At 39.8% G+C, this 9,795-nt stretch overlaps 1 pseudogene; it reads left to right on the top strand.

Annotated features, from left to right (window-relative positions):
• On the top strand, positions 1–3,571 carry LOC104733018 (annotated as a pseudogene).

Below are 9,795 nucleotides of genomic sequence, written 5' to 3'. Positions count from 1 at the left end.
ATGCAGGAAAAGGAAACTAAGAATATACAGACTCTAGACATGGTAGTCGAATATACAGAGAGTAAATGAGATATGAGAGAGAAGAATAATAAGGTGTGCTACGCTTAACAGAAACACGATGTCTTCCCGAGTTTCCACGGGGCAGATTTTCGAAAAAACTTTCTTGCTCACATCCTAAAAGAATTCAAAGGAAAGGGAATCGATCCGTTCATCGATAATGATATCCAGAGGACCATGTCTATCGGTCCTGCGCTCAAAGAAGCTATCAGAGGATCAAAGATCGCGATTGTTTTGCTTTCAAAGAACTATGCTTCTTCGTCGTGGTGCCTGAATGAGTTGGTGGAGATCATTAAGTGCAGAGATGAATTGAAACAAAAAGTGATGACCATATTCTATGACGTTGATCCAACAGATGTAAAGAAGCAGACCGGAGATTTTGGGAAGGTTTTCGAAAGAACTTGTAAAGACAAAACAAAAGAGGAGATTGAGAGATGGAGAAAAGTTTTGAAAGTTGTGGCGACAACCGCTGGAGAGCACAACTGGTTTGCCCTCTTGATTTTGTTTTAGCTTACCCTAAGTAAATATTTTGTGATACACCAAATTATATTTATTAGTGGTATCTTTTTAGAAACTAACAAGAAAAGCAATACATTTTTTTTATATAACTAATGTGTTGAGAAATGTTTATAATTAACGAATCTATAAATTATCTCTCTATTTTTCTAGGGATAATGAAGCAACTATGATTGAAAAAAATCACCATTGATGTTTTAGACATGCTTAGTAGATCCCCAAGGTCTAGAGATTTTGACGATTTCATTGGGATGGAAGCTCATACGGAAAAAGTGAAATCGTTGTTGGACCTAGACTCTAATGAAGTGAGGATGATTGGGATTTGGGGTCCGTCTGAGATTGGGAAGACAACCATTGCCAGAGTCTTACACAGCAAGTTATCTAGCGATTTTGAATTGAGTGCCTTTGTTGAGAATATTAAAGATTTGATGTATACAAGATCTATAAGTTCTGACGATTATAGTGCAAAGTTGCACTTACATAAACACTTATTGTCCAAGATACTCAACCATAAGGATATGGAGCTTCCTCATTTAGGAGTTGCACGCGATAGGTTGAACGACAAGAAAGTGGTTATTGTTCTTGATGGCATTACTCAATCAATGCAACTAGATGCTGTCGCAAAAGAAACTCAATGGTTCGGTAGTGGGAGTCGGATTATCATCACAACACAGGACCAAAAACTTTTGAAGGCACATGATATCGACCATATATATAAGGTTGAGTTTCCATCAACATATGAAGCTTATAAAATCTTTTGTATGTATGCTTTTGGTAAAAAGTTTCCTAAAGATGGGTTCGAGGAGCTTGCTTGGGAAGTTACACAACTTTTAGGTAACCTACCATTGGGACTAAAAGTTATGGGCTCCCACTTCCGAGGAATGTCTAAGGATGAGTGGGTAAATGCACTACCAAGGTTAAATCGCCTTGATCCTAGTATTGAAAGCATTTTAAATTTCAGTTATGATGCTTTATGCTGTGAAGATAGAGATTTGTTCCTTCATATAGCATGCCTTTTCAACAATGATGAAATGGTGAAAGTTGAATATTATCTTGCTATAGATTTCTTGGGTGTGAGGCATGGGCTTCACCTATTAGCTGAAAAATCTCTCATAGCTCTTGATATCACAGGTATTAACTGTAGAGTGATAAAAATGCATAATCTACTAGTACAATTGGGCAGAGAAATTGTTCGTCATCAATATGGGCTCCATTCCATGCACGAGCCTGGGAAGCGTCAGTTTTTGGTTGATGCTAGAGATATTTGTGAAGTACTTACTGATGGCACGGTTAGTTTACATTATATTATTGTATTACGTTTCCTTGTTCTCTACAAATTAAATTTGTTTAATAGCCTATTATCTCTCATTTTCCACATTCTTTTGGTCTTTTTGCAGGCTAGTGCAAGTGTTATAGGTATATATTTCGACTTAGATAACCTATCAGACGGATTAAGTATAAGTGAGAAAGCGTTTGAAGGAATGTCTAATCTTAAATTCTTAAGATTTTTGGACCCATACGGCGACCAAAGCCATAAGTTGTACTTACCGCAAGGTTTGAATTATCTAACTCATAAACTTAGGTTAATAGAATGGAACTGTTTTCCGACGAGAAGCTTGCCTTCCAATTTGTCTACGAAGTACCTAGTCAACCTAAATATGCAGAAAAGCAAACTTGAGAAGTTGTGGGAAGGAAAGCAGGTACATAATTGTTGTGTGTTCTCTCTATTTGGATTATTTTGTTATGTTAATTATTCTTTGAACTTAATCTTAATTTTGGAAGTTTATTTTTAGTTTCATATGCTTAGTCAATGTGTTTACATCTGTTATCTTTATTTGTTTGTACAGTCACTTAGCTTGGAAACCTGAAGTGGATGAATTTAAGTAACTCGAGAAACCTAAGGGAGCTACCTGATCTCTCAACTGCGACTAACCTTAAAGATTTGAATCTCAATAGATGCTCAAGCTTGGTGGAGATTCCTTTCTCTATTGGAAACACCACTAATCTCCAGAAACTGAATCTGAGAATGTGCACTAGCTTGGTGGAGCTTCCCTCTTTTATAGGAAGACTTCATAAATTGCAAGATTTAACATTACGGGGATGCTCAAAGCTAAAGGTGCTTCCTACCAACATCAACTTGAAATCTTGCGATAAACTTGATCTCGCTGATTGCTTATTGTGAAAAATTTTCCTGAGATCTCCACAAACATTGAGCATCTCAGTCTCACGAGAAGTGCAATAAAAGAAGTACCGCCAAGAATCAAGGAATTCCATGACAATGTCATACCATGAAAACCTCAAGGAATTCCCACATGCTTGACACCATCACAATGTTGTCTTCAAACGATACTGAAATGCAAGAGCTTCCTTTGTGGGTCAAGAAAATATCTCGTCTTGAGACACTTCTACTAGATGGATGCAAGAAGCTGGTAACAATCCCACAGCTTTCTGATTCTTTATCAAACATAGGGGTAATAAATTGCGACTCACTAGAGAGGCTTGATTGCTCCTTTCACAATCATCCAAAGATGTTTATCGGCTTTGTTAATTGCTTGAAGCTGAATAAAGAAGCGAGAGAACTCATCCAGACTAGTAGTAGTCAAACAGTGATAAAAGACTGTGGGGTACTCCAACTCTAAGCCCCTTCCTTTTTTTTTGGAGAAAAACAACTCAAGACGGGTAGGCCTAAGTATCTGTTGGGCATAGAGCTTCGTCGAATAAGTGAGAGCTGTTTGACTTCATCCAGCACTGCCATAATATCATCTGCAAACACACAAACAGGGAAGCTTGAAGACAAAGCTAGCATGCACAGACATTCGAGACGAGCTCTGAGTGGATTTGCAAAGGTTACTTTTTTCTTATACTCACGGGCCACATTATAGGGTCATGTGGAAACGTCTGTTGATATCTACTTTAATCCTCGCTCACTCGCCTTTACAGCGATCTTACATTGTACAAAAATTTCCTGTGTATTATTAAGCTAACCTTTGCAACTTCAGTACTCATGTAGTCACTATCATGGTTCAATTGATAGCTCTCTATGGAACAAAGAAAATAAAAAAGATAGGTGAGAAATAGTTTCTTGCTTAACAAGCAATCTGTAAAACCTAATCTACTCGCTTGAGATTAGATCGGACTCGAATCAATGAAAGAACAAGAAAAGAAACGAGAAACGACACAAGAAGATTTAACGAGTTTGGGTTTCGATGTGAAGCCCTACGTCTCGCCGGCGACGGTACACCGGAATCCACTAACTCAGCTCAAACTTGAGCTTATACTTTGTCAGTTACAATCGCTCAAATCTCTCTATACAACTCTCTCTCTTTCAACAAAATGAAATCGATACAGTCGAAGGAAGAAGATGATAGATCTTTTAAGGATCTAACAAACCCTCACACGTGCAAGCGTGTGACCAATGAGAAAGGAGCGCGTTGACACTTTAAGTGGATAACCGAGACTTAATCAGTCTCAATTGAACCAACCGGTTCACCAGCTAAACCAGCTTCCTGGAAACCTTCTAACCCAATTAGAACCTTTCCAACACTTGGTTAATTCCACATTAACCTTCTGATCTTTGTACTATAACCTTCAAATCTCCACTTTAGTCAAAGATCTCTTTCTTGGTGAATCCTTGTATCCAAACCCGGACACCTGCTTAACGTCCACAACTGGACTCTCTAATTTCTCGAGACTCGAAGCATCTGTAATGCTTCCTGAAACTTCCAAACTGGTAAAACCTTAGTAAAGATATCCGCAGGATTGCTCTCCGTAGGAATCTTCACTACACTGATAACACCCTTGCTGATAAGATCCCTCAGGAAGTGATACTTGACATCAATGTGCTTTGTCCTCTCATGAAACACAGCATTCTTTGACAATGCTATCGCACTCTGCGAATCACAGTGCACCTTAACCGTATCCTGCGGAAACCCAAGTTCTTCAGCTAGACCCTTAAGCCACACTGCTTCCTTAACAGCTCTAGACAATGCAATATACTCAGCCTCGGTAGAAGACTGAGCTACCACTTTCTGAAGGGTTGACCTCCAGCTAATAGGATTGCCTCCTGCAGTAAAAACCATACCAGAAGTAGACCTCCTTTGAGTAGCATCTGACGCATAGTCAGAATCACAGTAACCAGTGACAACGAATTCTCCCTGCTTTTTGAAGCTTAAACCCAAATCAACAGATTCCCTCAAATACCTGAAGACCCATTTAACAGCTTGCCAATGAACTTTGATAGGTCGACTCATAAACCTGCTGATCAGACCCACAGGATGAGCCAAATCAGGTCTGGTGCCTATCATCCCATACATGAGACTTCCCACTGCACTCTGATAAGGAATTTTCCTCATGTAATCTGCCTGTCGACTTGACTCTTCTTCAGATGCAGCCCTTAACTTGAAATGAGCACCAAGAGGAGTCGCAACAGACTTTGCTTGATCTATTCTAAACTTCCCAAGAATCTTCTTTAAGTAACTTTCCCGAGAAATCTTCAACCTGTTTGTTGACCTGTCACGAACAATCTCCATCCCTAAAATCTTCTTAGCTTCCCCAAGATCCTTCATTTCAAACTCCAAGCTTAACAGTGACTTCAGACTCTGGATCAAGTCCACATCCGTTGAAGCTATTAACATATCATCAACATAAAGGAGTAGATAAACGTAGGCTCCACCTTTAACCTTCTTGTAGTAAACACAGCTATCGTAGTTGCTCCGGTTGAAGCCAATTTGAGTCATGAACTCATCGAACCTCTTATTCCACTACCTGGGAGCTTGCTTCAGCCCATACAGCGACTTCTTTAGTAAACAGACCTTCTCCGGATATTTCTTGCTTACAAACCCTTCCGGCTGCTCCATGATAATATACTCATCTAATTACCCGTGTAGAAAGGTCGTCTTCACGTCCAACTGATGCAACTCCATATTATAGTGATTCACCGCTGCTAACATGTACCGAATAGAAACATGTTTGACCACCGGAGCAAAGATCTCCTGATAGTCAACTCCTTCTTTCTGCGAGAAGCCTCTGGCAACCAGCCTTGCTTTAAACCTCGGTGGATCAGAATCTGTCATTCCTGCTTTCCGTTTGAAGATCCACTTGCAGCTTATTGGCTTACAATCTTTCGGCCTGTCTATCAAATCCCCGGGTGTTGTTCTTGTACTGGGAACTGATCTCCTCTGTAGCTGCTTCCATCCATTTGTCACTATCTGGATCCCTGAGAGCCTCAGCAAAGCTTTCCGGCTCAGTGAGACCTCCATCTTCAGACAAGAAACACACATATGCCTCCATATCATCCTCCTCAGTGCCTACATCATAATCCCGGAACCTCACAAGAGGCACAACCTGTCTCCTAACTCGATCCCTGGCTAACTGATAGCTACCTGGATCCTGATGACCCTCACTTTGACTTACAACTTCAGTAATCTGAACCTCAAGATCAACCACGACCTGCTCAGAAGAATCACCTTGTTCCGGTAAAACTCCACCTTGAGTAGAATCCCCTAAGATCCTGTATTCACCTGCAAAATCAAAACTTAAAGGTTTATCAGTAGACAAAACAAGTTTATCACTACCTGTGCTTGAGTCAGACTTAAAGTCCTTGAACATCACATCCTCCTTGAAGACCACGTTCCTACTGATAACACACTTCTTGTCATCTAGAACCCATATCCGAAACCCCTTAACTCCATCTGGGTAACCAGTGAAGACTCCTTTCTTTGCTCTTGGCTCTAACTTTCCTTCATTCGAATGAATATCTGCCAAACAACCAAACCTTCTCAAACCATCTAAGGAAGGCATCACCGACGTCCACATCTCCTCAGGAACCTTGAAATCAATGGCTGAAGAGGGAGATCGGTTTATCAAGTAAACAGCTGTAGATGCAGCTTCTGCCCAAAACCTCTGCCCGAGACCACTCTCACTTAACATGCTCCGAACCTTGTTCATAATAGTTCTGTTGAGTCTCTCTGCCACTCCGTTTTGTTGAGGAGTGTATGTGCATGTCCTGTGTCTGACAACACCTTCATCTTTGCAGAAACGATCAAACTGTTGATTGCAGAACTCCAGACCGTTGTCTGTGCGAAGCTTCTTGACCTTTCTCTCTGATTGAGTCTCCACCATCTTCTTCCAGTCAACGAAACTCCTGAACGCCTCATCCTTAGATCTCAAGAAGTAAATCCAAACTTTCCTGGAATAATCATCTGTGAAAGAGATGAAATACTGACACCTCCCCAAACTCATAGGTACATTGGGAGAACCCCACAAATCAGAATGCACATAGTCCAATTTTTCCTTGGTAACATGCTGAGCTGAACCAAAACTCACCTTGTGAGTCTTACCGAAGACACAATCTTCACAGAAGTCAACCCCCGAAATTTTACTGTCTTTAAAGCAACCTTTCTTAGCTAGAACCTGAAGACCCTTCTGACCAATGTGCCCTAACCGACTGTGCCACAACAGACTCTGCTCATCTGCTTGAGCAGAAACAGCTGGCTCATTTACTTCTGCAACGTGTGCTTCTGCAGACTTAGCAAACCCATCCAGAATGTAAAGAGTTTGACGCCTAGTACCCTTCATGAACACTGTAAAACCTTTCACGACTTTGAGAACGCCATTTCCACCCCTAAACTCACATCCTTTCAATTCCAAAGTACCAAGAGATATCAAATTCCGGGATATGTCAGGCATAAACCTGACATCATGCAACACAAAAGTAGTACCATCTGGGTTCTGAAACCTGATTGACCCTATTCCTTTCACTTCACAGTAAGTGTTGTTAGCCATTCTGACCTTCCCACTTGACAGCTCGTTCAACTCCATGAACAGCTCTCTCTTTGAAGTCATATGAAAGGAACAAGCTGAATCCAAAATCCACTCGTCATGACTAATCTCTCCTGTTGCCAAATTAACTTCTGAAGCAACCAAACCTAATAAATCCTGAGCATCGTCCTTAACCATTGCTGCCTCGCCTTGGTTTTGTGACTGAGTAGTCTTTCCCTTGTTCCTCTCTAACCACTTATAGCATTGTTTCTTGTAGTGGCCCTCCTTTCCACATACCCAACAAATCTTTTTTCCACCATCTCTTGATTTAGACCTCTGCCTATTCTTGTTATTGTTCTGCTGAGGTTGTCTGTTCTCTGACCTTCCTCTAACGAAATGAGCCTCAGAGATATTCTTCAAACCGTTACTATCCCTAAGTTCCATCTCCTTTGATCTAGCAGCACTCGCAACTTCCTCAAACTTGATCCCTTCTCTACCGTACCTCAAAGTTTCCTTGAGTAATTCATACCTAGCTGGGAGAGAACTAAGAAGCAAGACTGCCTGAACCTCATCTGGAACCTCTATATCTAGATGGCTGAGATCAGCTATCAACTTCAAGAATTCATCAATATTTTCGTCTAAAGTTTTAGACTCATGCATCTTGAAGTTGTAAACCTTGAGTTGAAGATAAACCCTATTTGGTAGAGTCTTTACCATGAACAGATGCTCTAAGGTTAACCACGTCTCTGCAGCAGTAGCGCACTTCTCGATCTTCCTCAAAACTTTATCTCCAACATTCAAGAAGATGACATGCTTTGCCTTATCACAGCGATCGAGCCTTGTAGCTTCATCCTCGATCTGCTTCTTCTTCTGTCCTGGATCTGACTCTTCAGATTCTGTTAGCACCTTAGGTGTGTGCTCCGATAACACATCCTTCAATCCGAGGACGCTCAGATGTGCGAACATCCTTGTTCTCCATAAAGAGAAATCTCCAGTTCCATCGAACAACGCGACTTCTAACTTCGCACTCATCGTAGACCTTGATTCGACTTAGAACGCAGCCTTGGCTCTGATACCAATTTGTAAAACCTAATCTACTCGCTTGAGATTAGATCGGACTCGAATCAATGAAAGAACAAGAAAAGAAACGAGAAACGACACAAGAAGATTTAACGAGTTCGGGCTTCGATGTGAAGCCCTACGTCTCGCCGGCGACGGTACACCAGAATCCACTAACTCAGCTCAAACTTGAGCTTATACTTTGTCAGTTACAATCGCTCAAATCTCTCTCTACAACTCTCTCTCTTTCAACAAAATGAAATCGATACAGTCGAAGGAAGAAGATGATAGATCTTTTAAGGATCTAACAAACCCTCACACGTGCAAGCGTGTGACCAATGAGAAAGGAGCGCGTTGACACTTTAAGTGGATAACCAAGACTTAATCAGTCTCAATTGAACCAACCGGTTCACCAGCTAAACCAGCTTCCTAGAAACCTTCTAACCCAATTAGAACCTTTCCAACAGTTGGTTAATTCCACATTAACCTTCTGATCTTTGTACTATAACCTTCACAATCCTCAATTAATGTATTGAAATTTTCATTCCTTTAATCCCTATCTCCACTTGTCAAAACTGAGAATCTCAATACCATTAGTCTTCATCTTGACTATGTATTTCTTTTTAATAAAATCTTGACTATGCTCCATCTGCTATATAATACAATTTAATTTAGAGGTTCCAAATTTATCTTATAAAATACAGTCGAGATTATATATACACCTACATCATATAAAGAAAAAAAAAAAGGTTTTACACCTAATCGATACACCTATATATTTAGCATTTATACAAGTTGTAATTTTTTAAGTGAAGTTTTGTTTATTTTTGTTTGAACTGTGGCTAAACAATTGTATGCGTCATTGTCTAAACGTCCGCAGTTTTAGTAGGACATTGATCATCGCTCCATTTTAAGCGTTTTTTCCAAGAAAATATGATAGAAAATTGTATACACCATACATTATTTAACTTTAAGTATCAGTTTAAACTTTAAAACAAGTTGTGATTTTGTAAGTAAAGTTTTATTTTATTTTTTTGTGTGACTTGTGGGCTAAAATATTATGCGATCTTACCATTGTTTATCGATCCTTTTTCGGCGTTTTCCAAGAAATTATGACTATATTAGTATAAAACATGCGTCATTAGGAAAGTTTCGTTCCATCTTCAACGTCCATTATCCTCTTTCCAAGAAAATTACATGATTAAATATTATAAACCCTACATCATTGTAGGAGATGAACCCCACATTTTTACGTTATTATCAATTGAGCCTCATTATTTATAGTTCACATTACTAGATATTTGAGTTCAGTTGTGCCAATTAATGTATTTTATAAATTACAGGTGTATAATTGTAAGAACTAAAGTCTAAAACCAAAAAGGAGATTAATAGTATAATGGAAAA

Source organism: Camelina sativa, chromosome 12 (genome assembly GCF_000633955.1).
Source record: "Camelina sativa cultivar DH55 chromosome 12, Cs, whole genome shotgun sequence".
NCBI lineage: Eukaryota > Viridiplantae > Streptophyta > Magnoliopsida > Brassicales > Brassicaceae > Camelina > Camelina sativa.
Note: the sequence above shows the minus strand (reverse complement) of the source record. Positions and strands in the feature narration are given on the sequence as shown.